Source organism: Ambystoma mexicanum, chromosome 9, assembly GCF_040938575.1.
Source record: "Ambystoma mexicanum isolate Mex_15411 chromosome 9, UKY_AmexF1_1, whole genome shotgun sequence".
NCBI lineage: Eukaryota > Metazoa > Chordata > Amphibia > Caudata > Ambystomatidae > Ambystoma > Ambystoma mexicanum.
In genome coordinates, this window is record NC_090931.1 from 427,309,571 (window position 1) to 427,334,742 (window position 25,172).

General features: G+C 46.6%; 1 protein-coding gene across 5 annotated transcripts in view; it reads right to left on the reverse strand.

Moving 5' to 3' along the window:
• Nucleotides 1-25,172, reverse strand: part of LIG3 (DNA ligase 3) — a 1,054,678-nt gene that overhangs the window by 665,636 nt on the left and 363,870 nt on the right. The window lies entirely within an intron of this gene.

Consider the following 25,172-nt stretch of genomic DNA (forward strand, 5'->3'; position numbering starts at 1 on the left):
AATAGCTAGGACGCTGTGGACACTGATTTATCACCGGTACATTTAGAGCAATACAGAGTTTGGTGCAAAGGTTAGATATGGAAATAAAACAAAGGTTAACCAATGATTCATACACAACAGGGACTTTTTAAAACCTTCCAATGTCAAGTAAATTTAACCCTTTCCTAGGGGAAAGGTAAAAGCACAGAGTCAAAGGTAAGAAGAGTCTCTCAGGGAGCCAAGACAACACAGGAATTGGACAAAGTCTAGGAGAGCTGAAGATCCTCTTTGCAGACAAGTAAACAGTCCTGCATAATGTTTTTAGAAACGTTTGTAGAAATAAGATTCACTTGAATGGCCATAAGCTGTGAGGCTTGTGGGGGGCAAAGCTGTAAGCAACTCTGCAAGGGCAACCAAGACAGGACTCAACTGAGAGCAAGTAAGGCTACACAACAAGAGGCAAGTTCTCTTAGACTTTACAGTACCCCTGGTTAGAAGAAATTGTTCCAGCTGGCTTCTGCTCCTGTACAGCTCTGCAGATCTTGTTCCTGGGCCTCAGACGTGGGGACAAGGAGGACGGCGTCTGGGGACTCCTGCACTGCAATGGGAACATCAGCGGCAGCAATGGGTAAACTTCAATTCAGCGGTTCTTCAGTGTTTCAGCTCCTCGCGTCTGACAGCAAATAGCAACACCGCGGTTCTCAGATACCACTTCAGACTTTCCTTGCATCTGGGGTCTAGCACTCTGTTCAGGTGGCTCAGGCTTGGTCAGTCCTGCTTCAGGGAAGTCCTGCTGCTCGGGTCCAACTTAAAAGCGATCCACTCGATTTGGTGTTCCTCTCCCTGGCACTTCGGTTCCAGCAGCAGCAGCGGAAGTACAGCCAGCTCCAAGAGGATATCCAAACGAGTTCACTTCGGAGTTGATTGGTCCCACCAACTCAAGGGGATAAGTCGGCCGTGCAGGGCTTCTCTAATCTAAATGAATTTGAAGCTTCAGCACAGCAGCAGGGCTTCACCAGGCTAACCAACGGTCCAGGAGTTGCAGCAGGCGTCTCTTCCAAGTTCTTCTTCGGATTTCTTCGTCCAGTGGTTGACTCTGCCTCCCAAGCCAAAAAGCCTCGCCTTTTATGCAGAGTTCTCCCATTAATTCCAGCCTACCTTTCAATCACACAGCAGCATGGCTGTCCTTGCCGGACAGCCAGCCGGCCAATCACCTTTGGGTGCATTCCTGTAACCAAGGGGATTAAGCACAGCGTTTCGGGCACCTCCATCACTTTCTGCCACTTCCAGACATACTGGAGCCAGAGGCGAGCTTCATTCGTGAATCCCACCAAAGACAAAACGAACAGAGGGACCGAACCTGGTTTGGCGCGCAGAGTAAATCTCAAGAATGACCTCTCCAACAAGAAATGGCCAAAAGACCGGGCCATTTTGACAAACTGGGCACCCATGGGCGCCTTACTGCAGCTGCGAACGCAGCCTGCATTAAAAACACACAACGGTAGTAAAAACAAACCACTGCCACCAGCCATTAATTGTAGAAAGGGTAACATATAAACGTTACATGAGAAACTAGACAAAGGGAATCCTACGCAACCCCTCCAACATCCTATGGTAAGATAGTGTGTGCTGGGTCTAGAAAGTTACACAATGTAAGTAAAGTCAATTTCACTTCACTGCTCTTGGAAACAGTAGTTTTACCAAGAGAAGGTATTTACACCTTTGGGAAATCTAGGAGACTGCCCTATGCCACTGCACTGAATATTATTACAGTCAAATAATTTCATTAACTTCCTATGCCGAGAATACACACCACCTTGTCTCTCAAAATGTCCTTCCTTCTAGAAAAGAGTCACAATGTAAAGATGATGCCTATGGAGTTTGTCAGACTACAAAGTCAAAAGAAACACAGTGTCCAAATCAATAGAAAAATACATGAGAGGGTGAGAAAAAGGTCTCACTCCCTCCAAAGTTAGAAATTAAAAGTCCTAAAGTCCAGCAAAAGAGCTGGGGGTCTCTAAGGTAGAAGGGAATCAACACATTTCTGAGAATTATCCCCAACAGTGATCGATGTGCCGTTCAAATCACTCACAAGGCTATCAGCTTAAACAATAGATATGGAACAAGATGAAAATTCCCACCTCAACTGAACAGACATCATGCTGAGCTAGAAAGAGATGTATTATCTTTTCCTTCTCATAGCGTTAGAGACCGGAAAAATAGATCCCCAACTGTTAGTATCAGTCTGTACTAGCTTAGGGCCTTGGTAGTGTGGCAGAGCAGTCAGGATTATCTTAAGAGGAAGATATGAGCTGTAGGTAAGTACTCCGAATCTTAGTTAGACAGGCACAGCAAAGAAGCAATTACAAATATATTTATATAAAAGATATACATTTATTATATTTACATCAGAATCACTTTAAATACTTGAGACGTTTACGGTAGAACACTTAAGTACTAGATAATACACTTCAATGGTCACTTTCACTTTTGTGTTTGTTTGCGTTTACAATTGTAGCAACGTTAGAAAGGGATAAGTCAAAGTTATCGTATTATCGGTAATTGCGCAGTCATGCGGTTTTCAACAGGTCATACGGTAATGCATTTACTCTGCAAACACATTTAGAAAGTCACTTAAAGGGAGGAAAATAAGTGGTTAGTGCAACATGAGGCGGTTTGTTCGCCTGGCAAAAGTCCAAAAACGCAACCCTAGCTAAAGGCAATTTCGGAGAGGGGTTCTAGTCTTGGCAAACAGCAAATAATGAAGAGTTCCTGCGGATTTCTTCCAGTGTTTAAAGTTATTAAAGCAGCAAGTTAGCAACTAACAAAGGAGACCTAAAAACGGACTTGTGACGGGGACACAAGCAGCAGCTTGGGTCAGAGGTTAAAAGGGCGTTGTCCTGGACACCTCTACGTGCACGCCAACGCTCTGGAGCAACTTCTAGGAATCAGATAAGCAATACCTTTTTCCCCACAGTACCTTTGGTTTGAAGAAAGTGTGTGTTGGCTCCTCCGCGATGTAGCAGCTCTGAACCCGACCTCCGGATTCCTTGGTCTGGTGATGAAAGGCAGGAAAATGGACGGTGTCTCTCAGCAGTAGTCTCGAGGGAGGACCCGTAGCACGACTTTCAGCAACTTCTTGGTTCACTCTACCGTGTTATTGGTGCCTTTTCAGCAGAACTAACAAAGGACACAGATCACCCAGTCAATACTCTTCACTTCCTGCAGTCCCACACTCTGACAAGGGGGTCTGGGCGAGTTGGGTCGGATCTCTGGAGTGTCCTTATGGGCTCAGCGCAGATTTGGATGGATTCAGCCTTTCCATGATGATGCACGCGAAATGGGCAGCAGGTCTCCTGGTATTGGGGTTCTGCAGCTATGGAAGCCCCTATGACACCAGGAGATGGCTCGTTTCAAAGTTAGTCTTGGTACTGGTTGTTCCCACCAGCCAAAGGGAAGGAGTCGTCCTCTTTGGAGCTCCTCTGTCGCATAGAAAACTGGGTCAGGACAGCAGTGGTCACTTCACGGTCATGCGAAGGGTATGCAGACGTCTCTGGTGGGTGTCTTCTTCGGCTACTTCGGTTTCCAGTGGTCGACTTGCTTTACACTCCAGAAGCCTCACCTTTTACAAAGTTCCAGCGCAACCTCCTCTGCAACCTCTCAGCATTTTACACAAAGGGGCATTTGGCTGTCCAATCAGGACAGCCGGACGCCCTATCGGAGCTGGTCCTATTCAGCACTCTGGCAGACAAAGGACAGGGGGGTGGAAGACGCCTCCTCCACTTCCTGCCTTCTTAGACACTCTGGAGCCTAGGCAGGGATATCTACTGGTTCACGCCAAAGGCAAAACACACACAGACCTCCCCCTCCTAGAATGGTAGAAAAAAAGCTAGCAAAGAACAACCACGCTAGTAACGGTGAAAACAAAGGGCCGCCCCAAGTTTGTACTTGGGTGCCCCTATTGTGCACTACCGATACTATGGACATTGACTGCGGAATAACAAATACACAATAGTTGGTAGAATACATCCACTGCCACCAGCCATAACTAAGTGATTGTCTATGCAACTAAAAAGTCACAGGAGCAGAGAGAAGGAGGATACTAAGTATACCTTTGGCACTCCACTGAAGGTGGTGTGTGACAATCTCACAGACTATAGAGAGTTGGGAGAGACACTTAAGAACTGTAGTTTATTTAAGGATATAGAAAAAGAATCTTAAAGAAGGACCCTAGGGGTCCCTAGCAACACTGCCCATGAGGAGCTGTGTACTGCAGTAGCAAAACACAGATGCCTTTAAGAGCTATGAGGCAGACAGACTCCAGAAGACAGGTACATTTACAAAGAATAGAGTTCCAAAAGACAGAGCCTTTAAGAATGAATGTGTGGAGAAAGGCTCCACTCATTCAGGATTAAAGGTAAAAGTTCTAGAAGTCCAGAAAAAAGTGCTGGGGGTCTCACTGGGAGAGGGGATGACGCACAATAATGATAGATCTCCTTAACACCCTACTCCTGTAGTGCCTGGTTATGGCTGGCGTCATGGATGGCACCAGAGACACTATGCTTCACAGATGGTTCAAGGTTTTTATTTGCTTTTCAATGGGCCCTTTAGCCGCCCCGGTTTGCTCCCCATCACAGATGTCGCGTACCCCAGAATAATAGATATCGAAAAATTGACCTCCACACCTTACTGTCCAAGAGCTTTCTTATGATGGTTAAGAGGACCTAAAGGCTGGATGCCTTTGCTGTCTAAACTCCCTCTGGGACTTCCTAAGACTGTCCGCACTCTATTGAGTTGTGTTCTAAAATGGGTATGGGATTGTGCCTTGCAGACACCTGGCTTGACTCAATCTTCCTTCCACCACGCTCACATTCTCTTTTCCCTCTCACTACTTTCCTCCTCCAACTCCACCTGCCTCTACTCTCTTGTCTCTCCTGCTCCGTACCTCCAATATCTCCCTTTTACTTCTGGACCTAAACTCCACCCTTTGATGTTATTACGTTCTGTCTTACTGTTGGGTAGAATTTCGTTTTTGTGTGTAATTCTCCCCACTTGAGTCCCCAAGCACTTTTTGCTCGACTCTTTGATTTTTACCAGTTCTCCTGAGTGAGTGGGAACCTTTTTCCAAGCCTTTTGGTTATATCCTTTTGGAGTCATGCTTTCCTCGAACATTTTAGGCATCTGCAATTTATTATTGCAGCACAAAGCACTTTCTGCATTATTGCTGGAGCGCCTTCATCTGCCCTTTTAATTTACCTTGTGATAACAAATATTACCAAGGACAGGTGGATACTTTTTTTCCTACTTGACTTATTTGGGGGAATCAGCACACCCCGCCTTATATGGAGTGTTGAGGGGACACAATGTATCCCTTTTTCCACCTCTCCTGTAACTCTAGTTACAGTGACAAGTTCTAGTGGCTGCTGGCAGTGGATGATTTCTACCGACTTATTGTGTGTGAACTTTACATGGCAGGCTTTTATCGCAGCTGTGGTAAGGTACACATTAGCCTAAAATGGTATCTAATTTTCTTTCCTCGCCAACTCTTGATGACTTGTCCTTTCTTGAACTTTCTACTACCTACTTGGGTGGAGAAAGTCCTTCTAGGTTTCTGTGTTTGGCAGGCTTCCTTGCAAAAAGCCTGCCAAGGCTCTCTAAGTGTTGAACGGACAGGAAGTGTCGGGGGTGACCGAAACTCCCCTGGTCTTTGTCCTGCAGTGTCTGCCTGTATCCAGTTCAAACTGAGAGGTTGGCTGTCCTTTTTGACAAGCCAGGCCACAGATTTGAATGAAAGCTTGAATGATGATAGGTGAATCCAGCCGGCTTTTCCTGCACATAAGGCAGGGGTCCTGGAGCAAAAAGGGAGAGTCGACCAGTGGAAAGAAGATTTGAAGGAGAAGGTAGTCTTGTTCCGCAAGGTTGTATGCAGTACCCTTTGGGTGCACTACAACAACCCTGACCTCCTGGCAGTACTACACAGTTTGGTAGCGTGTTGAGCAGCCAGGCTTATCTCAAGAGGTTAATGTGAGCTGTAGGGGAGTTACACAGAGATTCACAGTGACAAGTATTCAAATAAACAAGGTTTTTGATTAAACAATTATTAATGTATTCATCAGTCAGTTAGAATAAACCTTCTACATAAGGGAGCAATATAAAGCAACACACAAATACACTTCAAAAATACACACTCTTAGTTTCCTAAATCAGCAATTACCCATTTGGGATGACACACAGGCACTACCTAAACTCTTAGGTGACTTAAACAGCTAGGGTGCTGTTGGCATTCATATGTTACTGTTGCATTTAGAATATTCTTGGGAGTACTATTAAAGAGAAGAGAGTTCAGAATAAAACAAGTATTCACACAGTTATTCTTAAGTAGGTAAGTATTTTTAAAACAACCCCCCAATGCAAAGTCAGTTAACACTTTCCTGGAAGGAAGGCAAAACACATAAGCAGAAGAGAGAAGAGTCATTCAGGGAGTCAGGCCAGCCGATGTTAAATTAGCAAAAATCAAGGTGAACTGAAGCACTTCTTGTAGGTAAGTAGAAAGTCTTTTCCAATGTTTAAAAAGTCTTGCTTGATAGAATAAAATCTGATTAGGCTTGTGAGGTAAAGAAGCTGTAAGCAACTCTACAAGAGCAACCGAGACAGGTCTCCAACAAGGACAATCAAGGTACGACAAGAGGTACGTTCTCTCAGACTTTACGGTACCTTTAGGTTGAAGAAAAGTGCAGCAGATGACTTCTGTTCCTGTGCAACTCTGCAGATCCTGGTGTTCCTGGGACTCAGTCGTGGGGACAAGAGGGAGGACTTCTGGGGACTCCTGAACTACAATTGGACGGTCACCGCTCGCAACCGACAATCTTTAAACAAGTTGCACTTAGGTGGTTCAGCTCCTCGCATCTAACGCAAATTGCAACTGCGCCGTTCCTGTCTGTCGAGATGGGCTTTCCTTGCATCTGGGGTCCCGCACTCTGTTGAGGGGGCTCATGCTCGGTCAGTCCTGCTTCCAGGGAGTCCAGAGGATCTTCCTGGAGCTCTTGGCCAGCTTAAAAGCAACAAACACAATCAGGTGTTCCTCTCCCTGGCTATTCGGTTCCAGAAGCAACTGCAGTGGAATTTCAACCAGCTATGAGAGGATGTCCAGGTGGCTTACTTTGGAGTTGATTGGTCCCACCAACTCAAAGGGAGAAGTCGTCCTTGCAGGGGCTTCTCTGTCGATACGAATTTGGAGTTTCAGCAAGCAGCAGGGCTTCATCGGGCAAACCAGCGGTCCATGAGTTGCAGGAGGCGTCTTCTTTAAGTGCTTCTTCGGATTCCTTCGTCCAGTGGTCGACTCTGCCTTCCAAGCCAAAAAGCCTCGCCTTTTATGCAGGTTTCTCCCATTCATTCCAGCCTAGCTTTCAGTCACCCAGCAGGGTGGCTGTCCTTGCCAGACAGCCAGCCGGCCAATCACCTAAGAGCTCATTCCTGTCTCCTAGGAGACTAAGCTGCCAGACACCCTGGAACCAGAGGTGGGCTTCGCTCGTGAATCCTGCCAAAGGCAAAACGAAGAAAGGGACCAAACCTGGTTTGGCGTGCAGAGTAAATCTCAAGAAGGACCTTTCCACAAAGAAATGGCGAAAAAAGAAGACCAGGGCCATTTTGACAAAAATGGCACCTTTGGATGCTTTACTGCAGCTGTGAACGCAGCCCGCGGTAAATGCACACCACGGTAGTAAACCACTGTCACAGCCATTCATCAATGAAAGGGTAACCTAAAAATGTTACATAAGAAGCTAGACAAAGGGGATACTAAGTAACCCCTCCAGCACCCTATTGTAAGTTAGTGTGTGCTGGGTCTAGAAAGTTGCAAGTGTAAGTAAAATCAATTTTACTTTACTGCTCTTGAAAACAGTAGTTTATCCAAGAGAAGGTATTTAAACCTTGGGGAAATCTGGAAGACTTTGCACTGAAGGCGCTGTGTGACACAATATAAAAGATGATGCCTATGGAGTTTGTCAGACTCCACAACCAAAAAAAAACACAGAGTTCAAAATCACATTACAATACATGAGAGAGTGGGAAAAAAGGGTCTCACTCGCCAGGTTAAAAAAAAAAAAAAACAAGCCCTCAAAATCCAGCAAAGTTGCTGGGGGTCTTCAAGGTAGAAGGAATTCGCACATTTCTGAGAATTCTCCCTAACAAGTCTGCAGCCATTTCCAGCGACCACCAGTGCCTGCTAAGTAACCACTGTTGCACCAACCTCCTCTTCTGCTCGACAGGGAAGATCCAGACCGGACGACTTCCTCCCTTGGACTGGTGGGACTAACCAGTCTCGAGACCAACTGCACTTTAAGCCATCCCTCGAACACCTTCGACACGTCCTAAGCTGCAATCTCCCAATACCCTGGGGACATGGACAATTTTGCTGTGCATCGTCTCTGGAAGTGAGGTTTCGGCTGGAACCTTGTAGGCATCCTGCTGGGCCTACAGTGACTCTTTCCCACTCAGACACATCCACTTCCAAATCGGGGACCGAGAAACAGAGCGAAGTCTGCTGAGTGAAAACCATTGCTGCTCTGAGGCCCGTGCTGAGTCCCAACAAGCCAGTACCATGACGATCGTGTGCGGGACGTCTCATCCAAAGAAGCTGAATGTCTGCTCCCACCAAGAGTTCTTTCTTCAGGCTCCTATGCGGACCTGCCGGTGACATTCTTCATCAGAAAAGGTACTGTCCGGCTCCTAGGTGCTCACCTGGGAGCTTGGGTGTGTTGATCTGTACTCCTCCTGCGCGTCTTGAGACACTTTGGGTTGGATAACCCACTAGTGATCTCCCAGGCCTAAGGACAGAAGTCATTTCGGCTACAATCCTCAAGGGGTCTATCTAACCTTCTGGAAACCCTCTTTATACCAAACATTTAACCTACCTGCAACACTTTGGAATCCTTTTATATTTAACATTGACAGTGTCCATCTTCCTTTGTTTTTCCGCCCACAGGCCCTGGTTAGCCAGTCTCGCAATTGACTTTGAGAATTTCATTCCCAGATAGCGCGGGACTTTCTAAAGAGTAGGATAATATTATTATTTGCTAGCTTGAATGCTACTCAGACTACTTAACTGTATATCATCTAAGGTCTACCAGTGAATTGAGTAATGCTCAGCAAATAGCTTACTGTATATATGTGAATATGTTTACTTTCCTGAAATTACATTATGTTGTTGGTTTGGCTTTGTATTTATAATAAATAACCAATAAATAACCCTACTTTTATAAAACTCCAGTGTATGGGTGTATTCTTGAATATAAAGGTGCCCTGAGGTCTCTAATTACCTACAGCCCTCCACCCTAGACTAAGCCTGTGTCCTCCACCACAGCTACCTAACCTTGTGGGTAGTTCAGGCAAAACCTAAAGGCTGGAGCCCTGTAATCCGAAGAGGGAGTCTTCTGAAGTCCTATCACATGTGGATTTTAGTAAAACTCCCCAACACTTCTACTACTGTTCCACTCTACTGTTCCTTCTTCTACACTACTACTCAGGCACCCACATTTCGCTCATACAAACACTGCAAAATCACTCCCTACACTTCCTCTCAATCATATTTATCACACTCGCAAGCACAATAACAATGAAATACCAATCACACTCACAAACCAATACCTCATCCGATTCCGAATTAGTCTCCACACTACAATTCTTCTTCGATTCCACCTGCTGGTTTCTTAGTCTGCCGCTCCAACCATCACCTCCTCTGACCTCACCCAAACAACAACCTTCTTGCTGTCCTTTGTATGCTCCCGCTCCTCCAGTCAGTGGATCACATGCCCAAGCCAATCTGGCCCAGTCTTCACTGCCCAGAAAGGGTTACAAACAGCAAAAATAAAAAATGGTTACACCTTTCCCAGCTTCTCCGTGTGAGTGCACCATGGAAGGCTGATGGATAAACAACTTTCCAGGCTGCCAAGTTAGTCTTACGGGTGCTGGGGAGATTCTTGTTAAGCTCCCCTGGGGTAAATAACGTCCACATGGGTTAATGTGCTTATTTCCTGGTGGTCTAAGTAGTTTGACACCGGCAGCAGGTGTTGCTGAGAAGCATGGCGCAGCTTTTGTTGCAGCTGCATGGCTGTTCTAATGCCATGACCCGCTCTCTGGGCCAGTTCGCTCTTTCAGGTGATGGGATGAGGAATTCCTGTTAAAATGGATTTCCAAATTCATCCCTACTGGGACGATTTTGGGCGGTCACCATATTTATGGTAAACGGGGAGGACACAGAAGTTCCCACGAAAAGTGTGTGTGATTTAGGGCTACCATGGATCCACACAGAACACCAATAATTCAAGTTAGACAGTAAATGTATAAAAATGAAGCTATTTATTAGACCTTCAGTTGCACACTAAGCATATAAAAATCACAGGTAAGTGATTCACATAAAACCATATGCAAGGTGTTTCTGCCCTTCGAATGTCATGCCCCGGTATAACAGTTGATGTTTAGGGATGAGTAATGAGCAACCTGTGATTAAAACGGAAGAATGGGCATACACCTTACTGCGCACATGTGCAAGCTGAAATCCAGGGGTTACGATTGTGGGGTACATTTATCCACTCAGCAGAATTCCCCTCCATCACCAAGCTGCACTTCAGCAGTTACCAGCAAAATGGCTGCGCTGGCTCCTTTGAGCACCATTGCCTGACATCAAAACTGCATTTTACAGCTATAAAATGATGGCTGCACTGTCTTGCCAAGCACCTATTGGGCAAGATGGAATAGGGAGCACACTGAGAAAGGCTGCTAGTGGGTTTTCTTATGTGCACCAAAGAAGAGCATTGAAAAGCAGCGCTGCTTTGCTGCTAACTCAGGATTTCCACTTAAAAAAGGAAATATTTTACATTTAAAATGATGCGCCCTGATGCTCCTTTCATCTGTTTAACAATATACAGTTCTGATCCAGTGAGGCCCAACTATGCCCAGCCATATGCCAGTTGTGCTTCAGCAAAAGAAAGCATTTCTCACTGAATGACAGACTGTGTCAGGCAAGATCTGGGAAATCACCAGAAACTTCACTCCCAGCCGTATGGAAAAACGCTTGACTTATGCTACAAAATGTCAAAAATAAACGCTTCAAAAGAAACAGTAGCTCTCTGTGCATAAGTCAATTTCAGTGGATCTGTGCCTTGAACAGATTGCTGTGTAAGAGAAACTGACTAGTGCTGCAAACAATGTTTGGAATCCAGAGGGAAGACAAAACCGAATTTGAAAGGGACATCCCAGCAGAATTCACCATGTGTCAAAATGGGCTTTTGCAAACAAGAAAGATATCTGTTTTAAAAGTGTAATGTTGAATAAGGCCCGGTCCTTGCCTAGAAATGTTAGGGGCGGGTTTGGTTCAAATATAATATAATGTTTTATTCTAACAGCTTTGCCTTTTGAAAACTAAATAAATAAATAGTAAGTAAATGAATTGGCTGTACTGGGGAACCAGCCAAACAGGTTTCCTGCATGGCTTCAAAGGACAATTATGTGCTGGCAACAGGAGTGGCCTTCCCCCCCCAAAAGGAGCCACATGGATTTCTGGGACACCTACGTGTTACTTTCAGCACTTGGAAGCTCTGAATGGACCAAGAGGATGCATCTCACACACTCGTCAGACTCTTGTCTGTGCTCCAGCTTGAGACAATAGATTCTGGGACACCTACGTGTTACTTTTGGAAGTGACACCTACTATTCACTCAAACTCAGAAATTCCATGGCAGCCCTGGGCTAAACGACAGTTGGTGGTAGCCTGGAAAGACATGACCATATTTGGAGGACAAAGGGCCAGCCCATCTGGCTTAAAAGATTGTTTTCATTAATAAACTTTAAGACTTATTTCGATAACCGCAGTAAGGTAAACGTTTTACAATTTAAATGTAATCTTTGTGGCTTTAAAACAAGATATTGTGGCTGTCCGTAGCATGTACGGGACGGAAACTCCAGGAAAATGTGACTCATAGGAAAAATACATATGGTGGAACGTTGATGATATGTACACATACCTAAAATTGTGGTATTTTGGGTGAAGAGGTTCCCACGAAAAAGTGTGAAAAATTATTAGAAGGGCAAAACAAAGTCCTACAAACTTGGGAGTTGGAACTCTATGTTCTGTCTGAAATATGCAATCTGCCTATGTAATTTGCAAAAGTGCCACAACTGTAAAAAGGAGCGATTTATGTCTAAATTGATTTTTGGCAAAAATGCCTGAGATGGCTTACCCCATAAACTGTGTCCCCTTCCTTGAGGAGGCAATCAACATAGGCTGACCTATCCGGGTTCTTAGGGGTAGGTCTAGCTTAGTTCTTCTCAACAATAAATCATGTGATGTCACCCACCTTATAAATAAAGGAGGGGAAGCTCACAGGGGGCGGGGGGACTCTTCTGAATTTCCAGCGCCTGCGTATCCAGATTTTCCACCTTCACTCTGCAAGTTTCCAGATTCTACTGCGTGGCCAGAGCATAGCAGACCCTTTCCAGGCAGGACCATTGATCCAGAAACCCCACTACAAATCCCAATAACTAGGGGGAAAAGCTGTGGTACCCTTTTGGGAGTATCCTGTGACCAGACGGCTTTTTGCCCCACTACCTGCATGCCGCTGTGCCGTGACCAGACAGGCCCAGCTGTTTTCTGCTAGGAGAGCCCCGCGGTGACCAGATATTGCCTCGAGTCCAGAAACCCGGTTGGCTGTCCCAAATTCCAACTTCCAGCGCTGATTGTGAGTATTTCCCCATCCCATAGCAACACATAGCATAGCCCATCTTGATACCTTGTATTTGTCCTGCTCTCTAAGCAATCCCATTAATAATACCCTTATAACTTGTTTAAAACTGTTTAAATTCTCTCCTGTCTTTGATTTCTTAGTGTTAGCTCCATTCTTCCACTCACTTCTGTCTTGTAAATCCTTAGCAATATTTTGATTAAATAAATTAATTCTCTAAGAAAAGAGGCACACTGCATGAAGGTTTACAACTGCAGCATAACTTTTCTATTCACGGGTGCCGTTTCTCTTTTCTAGCCATTAAATCTAGTTTAAGTGAAACTCGTCCTTTCCTTTCCCAACCGATTTTCTCTTTTTATTTTCCGAAAAAAACGAATCTCCTTCCATATTTAAAATCTCATCCAATTATTCAGTTAGAATCATTCTTTCCCTTCCATATTATCCCTGTGATGCCTGAAGGATTTGTTGGCTTTATGTAAAAGGATCACATTAGCTTCGCGTACGGTCAGGGGTAAGGAAGCAGTCTCAAGAGCCTCCTCGAAGACTTGCATCAGTAGAGGGGCGAGGATGGGGACGAATGTTTTATAGAACTCGCCGATTAATCCGTCTGGGCCAGGGGCTTTAGTGTTCGGGAGTTCTTTAATTGCCTGAAGGATTTCTTCTAGCGTGATGGGTTGATTTAGTGGTTCTCTCAGAGTAGAATTTACCCAGTATAGTTCCATTTCGTCTAGATAGCTCACCAGTTCCTCTTGGCTCGCGGTGAAATTGGATCTGTACAGAGTTTGGTAGAAGGTGCAGAAAGTTTCTGCTACTTCTTTGTATGTATTAGTCTACCTTGTGGGTTTTTCAAATCTGTTCTATCAGTGTGGGTTTCCGGTCCGCAGCTATCAACCTTGCGAGTAGGGCACCCGGCTTTTGCCTCTCTCCGTACTGGCGAATGCGGTGACCTTGTGAAAGGAGTTTAAGTTCACGGTCGGCTGCGGCCCTGAATTTGTCCAGCTCCTGTTTCAGTGAGACTAGATCGTGTGGATCGGACGAGGTGATAAGCAGGTTTTCTAGCTCCTTTAGGCGGATCTCACTTGAGGAAAGTTCACATCTGATAAGTTTCAAAATTCCCTGTTCTTTGGTTAAGCAGATCCCCCTGACATAACACTTCAAGGATTCCCATAGGGATCCAGCCGATGACCGAGCCCTGGTTGAGTTCGAGGAAGGATAAAATCTCTGTGCGCATTTCGTCTGCAAACACCTGGTCTTGTAGTGAGCTCGGTTTGAATATCCAGTGTCGTCTCCCCTCTGATGGATCTGGTGGGGTACATTCGATTGTAACCGCTTAGTGGTCTGATATCGATCTGGGCAGAGTTTGGCAATGGTTCCATTGAACTTGGCTGTGTGTGGAGACCAGTATGTAGTGAAGACGGGAGCTGGTCTTGTGAACCCAGGAGTGGAACGTGTAGTCCCGAGACTCCCCGTGTTGGCGTCTTCATATGTCCACCAGATCGTATGCTTTGCAGATTTCAAGCATTTGTAGGGCTGCTTTAGAAGTGGTTGCAGACGAGGGGTGAGACCTATCCATCCGTTGGTCGAGTGTGGTGTTCATGTCGCCCCCCCCAGATAATTGTTGCGGACCCCGCCTCACCCAGGCGTGTCATTACCCAGTTGAAGTTGGTGGGCCCATCGATGTTTGGTCCGCAGGAGTTTACGATAATTACCTCTATGTTTTCCAGGGTCCCCCCATATCAGGAGTGTTCTTCCCTCCATGTCGTTGCTGGTTGATACTAATTTGAATTTCAGGGCTGTATTTATTAGGATAGCCACTCCTCTGGAATATGAGGAATACGAGGTGAAGTATCTATGACAGCCCCATTCTTGGGCCCAGCGATTCTCTGTTCTGGGGAGGAGATGGGTCTCCTGAATAAGAGCTATGTCCACCTTGTGCCTCCGGAGATACTGTGACATCTTCCTCATTTTGGTTGGGTTATGGCCCCCCCTAATGTTCCAAGTGGCTAACTTGAATGTCGGTGGTGGGTGGAAAATTTGTCTAGCTCTTGGACAGGGATGTGATCGGTTGAATTAGGCCGTCTTGTATTTGGATGAGGTGTAGGCTCCTGCTTTCCTTGGCAAAGACTTATCAGTGCGTCTATCAGGAGGTCTTGGGCGTAGGTGGCGGGGCGCAGACTCCTGGTGAGCACTCCTCCATAACAATAATGAACAACTTCCCTCCCTCTCACAGGCAACCCCCAACTTGCCCATCAAGTATCCACTCCCAGTTACCCGAAACATAAACGGAGCAGCGCTTGGGGCGCTAGGGAGCTTTCAAGGTCCGGTGCACCCTAAAAATCATTGCATTTGTTCAGATTCGTGGACACTTTTTCCTAGCACATAATGGCCATTTGGTGGGCGTGATTGCGTGTCACGGTGGGTCACTGCCCGCACAATCTCTCCTGGGAGGTCTCTGGTTGTTGCTGCATTGTCTGCACCCCAGCTTGTTGAGGAATGCGTTCACCTCATCGGGAGTGTTAAAGAATTGGGATTTACCGTCATGTTGAATTCGTAGTTTGGCAGGGAATAGCATGGAGTAGAGCATTTGGTTAGCCTGTAGCCGGTGTTTTACTCCGGTAAACGTCTTGCGCTGCGCCTGGACAGCCGGGGAGAAATCAGGGAAGAATTGGACATCATCTCCATCGTGTTGTAGCTTTCCTTTCTCCCTTGCAAGGCGTAGGATCGCGTCGCAGTCTATGAAGTTAAGTAGTTTGGCTATAATCAGGCGTGGGGCCGTCCCAGCGATGGGACGACTAGTGGGTACCCTGTGGGCTCTCTCCACTACGAACATGCTGGATAGGGCGGGGCTGCCTAACAACTCTCTGCACATGTTTTCCACAAAGTCTTCCATTTTCCGTATAGTTTGCTGTTCTCTCACCCCTAGGATCCTGATATTGCTCTGGCGTGAGCGCCCCACGAGGTCCTAATTTTTGGCAATGACGGCTTTCATTTGGGATTCTAGTGTCGCCACCCTAGTTGACATGGAGGACATATCCTCGAGGTCTGAAATCCGTTGCTCGGCGGTGTCGAGTCTGTCGCCTTGTTTGTCCAAGCTATGTTGTAGCAGCTCAACTTTAGTGGACAGGGTGTCGAGTTTTCTATCGATGTTGCCTATGCAAGCTTTTAATTCAAGGAGGATCCTCTTATGTCCATGACCTGGGCGGGATCGTCATCGTGTGACATGGCCATTTCGGGGCTCTCTAGTCGTTAGATTAGTTTGGGGGTTTTGAATATGGCACTGGGCTCAAACGTCAACTTCCGTTATGATTTATCGGATTTCCCCATCATAGAGGCTTTGCTGTTTATTAGCCGAGTGTGTCCCACTGTTCGATTGTCCACTCCCATATCTGTTTGTCCACCAAGGAGTGTGTGCAGGCGGTTGAGAGCTGCAAGCGCTGTGGGGCTCATTGCGTTGCGCAGGGGTAACCACGAGGGTGGGACCTGCCGGCTACTGCTGTGCCCCTCTTGGTGGTCGGATCAAAGGTGCACCCGCCTAGGAAGTGTTGGAGGGTTGCTGACTTTCGTGTGGGACCACTTGGCCGAGTGGGATGTTCGGTGCCCCCCCCCCGGCAGGGGTTTGAGTGTTATGGGGCTCTGATGGTAAACCGCCCGCTTCCTCATCCGCTGGGGTCTCCGCCTGGGCAGATCAGATATTGTGCCCCGAAGCCTGAAAAAGTGGCGTTATAGCGAGGCAAGCCTCATGTCCGCCATCGCTGTCGGGCTCATGCTGTTGTGACTTGGCTCTGTATGGGCTAGGAGGAGGGGGCCCACTGATGGCGGTCGCTGCGACTTGCTTCGGTGCCTCTCAATGGGTCTGGAGACTAACATGCTGTGCCTCAGCAGCCAGGGGGCCAAAAGGGTGCCCGGGGGGGGGGGAGCTGGGAGGCTCACCTCTGTTACTTCTGGAGCCTCTTCTCTACCATGCTTGTGGCAAGATTCCTCCCGCGGGTCTTCTCATCCGCCACTGGCCAGCATGTCGCCGGCATGCTCTGGAGCCGGTCGCCCGGTCAGTGGCTGTGCTGGAATGATGCTGGGGGGGGGGCATCGACTACGCCTGCTACAGAGCGGACACCCGATTCCCTTCTTGTGCCGTTGAGGTGGGTGGTTGTGGCCTCCTGGCCGGTCCGCTGCAGGGGCTATCTCTGGGAGACTCTCACTGTGTGCGGCTCCCAGAACAGCTAAGGGACCCCTGCAGCACACCTGGGGGGTGCAGGAGCGTTGCGGGCCCCTGCGGTCGAGTTCTGCTGCTTACTTGCTGCCGAACAAATCAGCGCGCAGACACTTTTCCCCCAGCGCCGTCCTGGCTCCAAGGCTGAGGCTGTGAGGGGGCGGTTTGGCGGGCTTCCTTCTGTGTGGACCGCGCTCCCCTCGCGCTGCGTCGGGCACTTCACAGCACAAACGGGGGTTGGGGCTGGTGCGGGACACCCAGGAGTGCCGGTATTGCTTCGGGAAGGTTGGATGGCCCCTGGATATGCTTTTGAAAGGATTTATTCGGGTGCGCCTCTGGAGCTCATCTCTGAGCCGCCATCTTGGTCGCCCTCTAGCGCCCTCTTTCTAATCTGAACTCATAACTGAAATCCAGACAGAGCTAAAATTAGTGGAAGAAAATTTGAAAAAGAGCCAAGATTCTGAGGTAGAATCTGGAAAGTACATTAAACAGCTAAAAGAGAACATGGCTCTACAACAACAGACTAATTCAGACCAAGAGGCCCAATAAGATGCATTAAAAGGGGAGTGTCAGGAAAAGGCTGACTCTCTGGAAGAGAGCCAACAAACTAAATCAACAACTAAAATACAATAAAGTTTGCTCAGAATAAATAACCGTGTTACAAAAGCAGATTGAGAAAGTGGAAGAGGAAAGTAATAAATTATTAGAGAACTCCACCTCCAGACAGAATTTGATCAAGAGCACCAGAAATTAAATGTTATCAAACAACAAAGGGAGGACCTGGCTGGACAGAGGGGCACCTTACATCAGGAGAAAGATGCCCTATGTCAGGAAGAAAGCAACCTAAAAACAGATTTACAGGAAAGAGTTAGGCCTCCAGAAGCTCAATGAACTAAAAATAGAATACGAAAAGTTATTGGAGCACACCAGACAGCTAGAAGGTGCTCTGAAAGAGAACACCCACACTAAAAATGTGCAAACTCAGGAGGTGAATCTCCTGCAACAAAAATTGTCTCTGTGCTCCCAAACTATACAGGCAACACAAAAAGATAATGAGGCCCTCTGAGAGGAAAAAGATGGGCTCCACCAGCAGGTGGCAGCTCAAGAGCGGGTAATAGAGGCCAGTAAATCCCCAATAGCCGAGCAAAAGGCTCAGACCTTTGCCTATTATCAAGAGGTAGGGGCTGAGAATGAGAAACTAGCGAGGTTGGAGAAAGAGTATGCTAGATTTAATCCAAACTGGAGGGATCCCGAACAAGTAGAGAGGGACAGGGCAACCCCTGATCATAGTAGTATGACCTTGGTTCTAAGGGACTCAAACCCATTTAATACTTTGTACACTGCTGACTTCATCTCTACTGGTTCACACGAGCCAGAAACCATGAGGCAGTAAGAATTAAATAGGCCTAGCATAATGGAGCTGACAGGTCAGCGCCCCCCAGAAATTGATGGACGGGCATCCCTCTATAGATACAAAAATATTAAGGCTGATGTCTGAAAAGGAAGCCTCCTATGAGGAGAAAGTCAGAGAATTAGATCTGCAGAAATACTACCTCCAAAGGGACCAGTTGGTTCGATTTGTAGAAAAACAGCATGAAATGAGGCCCCAAAAGAGCATTCTGAAGACCTCCACCCAATCAGGGCAGCGGGGGGGAATCCTCTGCCAACCCTGGAAGCAGGGAGGAGTCAGAAGACTACTCTCCTGTGCGCCACAGGGGAGAAGAAACTTGGCCCCACCATTCTGCGAGCCCCTCCCAAGCTCACAGAATCGGGGAGTGCCTAGAAGATCATGAGCGGACCGCAAACAGTAGCTCCTACGGGTCTGAGGGCGAATGGACTCAGGTGACGTGGCAAAAGAAGGCAAATAAATTAAAGAGTTCTGGTGAAAGACCCCATTAGGCAGATCAAGGCTATTAGGAATGTCATAACACTGTACCATGAAACGCAAAATATTCTGTCTGGGAGCATTTGGAACTCTATGAACAAATAGACACATTTCACCTCAAGCATAGCCAGAACTGCATAGATTATGCTAAATGGACGTTCTCTCTGGTGTACTCCAGCTTCTTTGCTGGACTGGAAGACCAAAACCTTTCAAGAGGGTCCACCTACAAGGCGGCCATCTTGACGCACTTTTCCGCTCACAGAAACCCCCAAGAGGTTCGCAAAGCGGCCTACAATTTACAATGCGGAGAAGATCAGGCCCCACGAGAATTTGTGTGAGAGCTAAAACGCACCTTTGCACAAACCACTAGGAGGGCGCGCACGGATAGAGTTTATAACTACCTACTTTCATGCACTCCCAAAATACATCATGGCCCAGATGGTGAGGGATTTTCATGATAAAAGATCCCTGGACTGGGTAATAGAGCAGGCTACCCGGATATACAAGGTCCAAAAACCTGCAGAAAATAAAACTCCGGTAAAAAACCCAAAACCAACCAACACCCCTGCTGCTGCTAAGGTGGCGGAGGTGAAGGTTGCCCCCATTTTGGACCTAGAAATGGGGGGGGGGTCTAAAAATGCACCTACCTAAAACCAACAAAACCAGAGGCAAAGAAGGCCTTCTAACCAATCAGCAATAGGTGGCAGTCAGGGAGGTAATCCCACCAATGGGAACCCTAACTCTCCTGATTACATAAGTCCCAGATACAAGGCCAACCAACCTATCTTGGGGTATGTATGGACTCCCCCCAGCCCAATGGGGGGATCCAACCAGGTAAGTACCGCCCCACAAAACCTCCCTCCTAACTTCCCTCAAGAGGGCAGTAATCCCCCTAATCCTGGGTTAAATTTCTTTCCCCGGGATCCACAAAAACCCAACCTGCAGGACAACCCTCCTTTCTTTTCCCGCTTTCAGGATCCCAGACTACCCAATCCGGGAGAGGGGAGGCCAAGGGTGGAGGGTTACCAAAATCCCCAATTCCCATGGTACTCCGGGAGAAGGGATAGTTACCCTTCCCGTGAACCACCTAGGCATGAACAGATACCCACGTACCAGCCGGAAGAGGTGTCCCAACTGGAGCGCCAAGTCCAGAATCTCACACAGGATCTGGGTCGCACGTTGAGGGCTCAACAGGACCCGCAGATGTATATAGTGGCTCCGAAACCCTCAAACCAAGGGTCTGGCACCCCAGAACAATGACGGGGAGAGAACCCTGATTATTCACTGGTTTCAGAAGAGGAGGCACTGGGTGAAAGGCGGATGTAAAGCCCTAGAGGAAGCTTCCTTCCTCACCTGTGAAAAGCCCCTGGACACCCCGGAACCGTAATTAAAATCTCCTGCCCCCAAAAATCTGCAACCCAAGGAACAGAGGGCGGGTAGGAGAAATACAGACATCAAAAAAATTGTGGAGGAAGTTAGTGTCCTCCAGTTTGAAGGGGCAGAATCCTTAGAGGATTCTGGGAAAACAATCTTCTCCTTCAGGGACGGGGGAATTCCTCCCAAAGAAAAATGGGTCCCAAGAGATCTGAATGAAGACTGGGTGGGTGAGGGGACTGGTTCAGAGTCACCCATCCCTGAACCCTAGATTTGCCATTCTGAGAAAAAATTGTAAAGGAGGGATCCTCCCCACAAACTGGTCATAGTGACTGCCTCCAGGTTAAAGGGGGCAGCACAGAGCTATGGGAAAAGGGGGATTCCGAAATCCCATCTATTTCAGAATGCACATTCTTTTTATTACAGATTCCCAGACTCCGGCACAGAAAATTGCCCAAAACTCCACCATGTCGGAGTCCAAAATAAAGAAATTGGCCCAACTTGTCCAAAAATGCCCATTACCTGTGCCCACTTGAGGAGAAGGAGGGGAGATTTTATGCCCCAGTGTGAGTGCAAGGGCAATGTGTATTTTTTGCACTGGTGGATACTGGATCCCAAGCCATACTTCTGTCAAAAACGGTCTTTGAGCAGCTAAATTATGGAAGGTGGGAGAGACACCAGATCCCTTTCACCCCTCTTCCTGGATAACTCCATAACTTCGACGGGAATGTAATTACTATCGAGGGGACTGCAGATCTGGAAATAAAAATTGGGTGACATAAGATGAAAGACCCGGTCATAGTCGTGACTCCAGACAGAACACCCTGTCTACTAGGGAATGACATCCTTCGCAGGTTGTCTCCCCTAATAGACTGTGTGAACAAGGCCCTCTGGACTCAGACTAACAGGCCAATACCATTAAAACAGAGTGTCAACCATGTTAGTTTAAATGGCACATGCCACATGGTTGAACAAAAATCTGATTATATTGAGTTTCATTTCCAGAATAATCAAATACCTGACATTACAGTAATTGCTGTAGGACAACACACTGGTGAGGGGAACTCCTCTCCATTCCTGAAAATCAACCTTCCTTCCAGTTTTAAGTAGCATTCCACACTGGAAGGAAATACTTTGAAATGTTATACTGATTCACAATCTGAAAATCCCAATTTGATAGTCAAACGTGATGAGAAACCAGCTCAAAGTTTAGCTGACATTCAGAAAATTAGAGAACAGTTGTTCCTCCCTATTCAGTTAAATGAGGGGGAAGGAGTCTGTTCTCGACCGAGTGTGCGTGAACAATGGAAAGAGCTTCATCAGCGAAGCCATGTTCAGAAAGCTCCGAAAAGATCCAGCCATTCCCACATTTAAATTGATTGATAAGTGGGAAATGGGGTGTAAACTCCCAATTCCAAACATCTACTCCCTAGCAGGTGTACGCTCAAAATTCCTATAGGTGACAAAAGCATAGAACATAATTGTTGGGTTGTGCAAGATGTCCCTGCTGCATTCTATTTAGGCAGTGACACTCTCAATCGGTTTGCAATTAATTTGGACCTGATAAATTACAAGACCTGATCCCGACTAGGGGGCAATTCCATGGGCTTTGACGATCCAGAAAAAGCATTTCGGTCAGACCAATTGCTGCTGTATGCGGTTGAAGTTCAAATTGGAGAGGTGGTCACCACCCAGGACAGACCCGACAATTCCCTCTTGAATTAAAAAGAGGACAGAAACTTCAAAATCCTGACGCCTATGTACATCTCAATGCCCATCTCCAACAGCAGGGGTCGGAGTTAAACCCAACACCATTAGTCAATGTAGATCACACCACCATTCCAATATTGATGGAGAACAGCGAATGATGACCGACATTTTTCCATGGATCTAGGAAATGAACTGATGGGACCAATCCCCAATGACTGCTTTGACAGCCTCCACCCACTAACTCACCCGCCCTCCCTCTTTCAGAGCCGCCAGAGTGCCAGGGGACCACTCCGGTGGTGATAGTGCGCGGTACAAATGTCCTTTAACATTAACATTAACAATGACAATGACATACCACCAGACAGGATGTTCACCCGGCATGGGGGGGGGGGGTGGAATTTCCTGGTGTATTCTTCCTGCCCTTACGGGGAGGAAGAAGTGACTAGTGACATCAGGCAGGATGAGGTGATATTCCAGGTCCACAATGACTGCCTCTCCTACCTGAAACCCTCTGTCCAGGTCAATACTCTAACCAGAAATCTCTCCACCCAATTGGAGGAGGCTGCTGAGATAGCAAAACCCGAAGTCTTTCCAGGCTTCGGGCAAATGGTTGAAGAGTGGGTCAACCTGGCTGATACCTGTGTTTGTGAAGCAATATTGGTTGCCTCTCGCATCCATGGAGTCCCTGACGGAAATAATCAAACATCTTGAGTCCCATGGGATAATTCGTCCAGTCCACAGCACCTTTAATAATCCGGTGCTGGGGATTTTAAAACCAAATGGCCAATGGAGACTCTGCGCAGACCTTAGGTAGCTAAATGAACGGGTCCACATGTCCCGATGGTCTCTCCCCTACATTGAAACACAAGATGGTGCCAAGAGCACGAGACTACCTGGAGAAAGAAGGCTGAAAAAAAATCAAATCATTATTTCCTTTTGATTTGAACATTTTAAAAAATCATTAAACATTTGAATCAATTTTGTTATAAAAAATCCTATAAATCATCCATCCATACATTCATTCAATCTAAATAAGTCCCTAAAACATTCAATTATTTTGAGATATTGAAGAGTAATATACAATTCATTTCCAATTTGTTTCATATATACAATTAATAGTTGTTTATTTTAAACAAAGTATCGACTATTGGTGCCCATAAATGTAGGTCTTCTTTAGCACACAGGCTTCCCAGTTGGTAAATAGTTTCGACTTCACAAAATATATAAGTCTTCATCAGGATGGGATGAACATTAACATATTCTAAAGATAAACATATTGTTAAAAATAATTAAAATAGCTTACTATCTCCCTTCACTCAGTAGTACTCGCAATTGTGTTGGACCGGGGGAGAAATTAATCAAATCTATCCCTCTGCACATCATGTTCATCTATTAACCCCCAATTTAGGTCCAAATATTTGCTGAATACCTAAAGACAGCAAATAAACCAAAACAAATACCTCAGAAATGTCGGTAAACTTTCAGCAAACCACCTAGACCCTTTACTAATTCTATGGTCAATGGTATGTAGCACAAAAACATGAATTCCTTTCATTTAGTGCCATAACTCTCGCTTTACACTCATCCCTGCCCCAAATATGTCATGGCTCAGTATAATAAAAATATCGTCATACCTGCAAACTCAACTTAGGCTCGCCTGGTAACTTGTTCTCCAGTGGCCAAATAACTTGTGCTCCAGTATCCTCTAGTGAATATCAATGTTGCTCACTCTTCAAATACAGGCTAGTCTAGTGAGAATACAAACATTAACTCCAATGGTAAACAACTACCCACGGAAGTCTAACAAAGACAGCGGCACAAGATTGCAATTGGCAAAAGAATACCTTCGTTCGAACACACTAATTAATCCGCACGTTAACGCTCATATAAATCGAGGAGTCTCTCGCACGGTCTCCTTTTGGTAAATCAAACCGCCTCCTGTGTGTCCAGCTACAGAGCGCGGAACTGTTCGTAACGAGCAGAAATGGAGTAATGCACTCTTCACGAATCGTCGCGCATATGCGTTCTATTCAAGATCTATAAGGAGTCAAACAATCGGAAATGCTGACCTACCCTATATTGACCAAGAGCTGGCCCAGATCCAGGGGTCAGAGGTATATACTGCTATTGACCTGACAAATGGATACTGGACCGTGCCCGTCAGCACGCAGGACCAATACAAGCTGGCCTTTACCTTCGGGGGGCAGCAGTACATGTGGACCCAGACTCCCTTCAGATACATAAACTCTGGCAGCAAATTCAACATCTTCCTACACAAGGCCATGCCCGATTTGGGTGAAAGGGGTAACCTGGCCTACGTGGATGATGTCTTGATAAAAAGCTCAACTGTGGAGGAACACATAGCGGAAATCCGTTATGTTCTGACCCAGTTGAGGGTTGCTGGAGCAAAACTGTCCTTCCAAAAGGCACAGTGCTGCAGGACCAGTATCAACTTCTTGGGACATGAAGTAACTCCTGAGGGTCTCTGTCCACAGGAGAAGAAAGTGGAAGCCCTCCTAAAACTGAAAGATCCCACAACTCTGCGTGAGCTAAGAAGCCTCCTTGGACTGACTAAGTACAGTAGGAAGTTCATTGAGGATTATGCAGAGGTCACAAGTCCCCTGATCCATCAGATGAAAGGGATGGGGGGGGGGGGGTCAAGTGGGAGTGGGGTCCAGAACAAGCAGAGGCAGTAAAAACTCAAAAGAAGTCTCTCACAAGCGCCTTGTCTAGCTTACCCTGTGAAAAACAAGGAGTTCTTCTTGGAAACAGGGTTCGGGAATACATGCTTGACAGCAGTATTATATCAAAAGCATGACAAGGTCAATAAAGTTATCTCCTATGCAAGCAAGACTATCTTCTGTGGAGGAATAAATTCAACGAGTGTGAGAAGGCACTCCTGGCAACAGTGTGGGCATTGAAGAATTACCGCCCATTCATCCATCGGGAACACATCATAGTGGAGACTCCACATCAGCCTTTGCAATACCTCCAAAGTGACAGAATCCGGGCTGGAAATGTGAGTAATTCCAGAATTACTTCCTGGATTCTGTCAATGCAAGGCTTTCCTGTGGAAGTCAGACATGGCCAAAACAAGAAGAGTCCCCTCACGCAAGGTCTGGCTGACCTGCATGATTGTGCCAGAGAAAACTGTCTCTAGGACGAAAGTCTTAAAACCCAGGACAGCATGGAGGCGTACCAGAATTCCCCACACAAAGTCTATGAAGAAGACAAGTGCCAGGGAATGCCCACAGTTTATGTGGACGGGTGCTCCTACCAT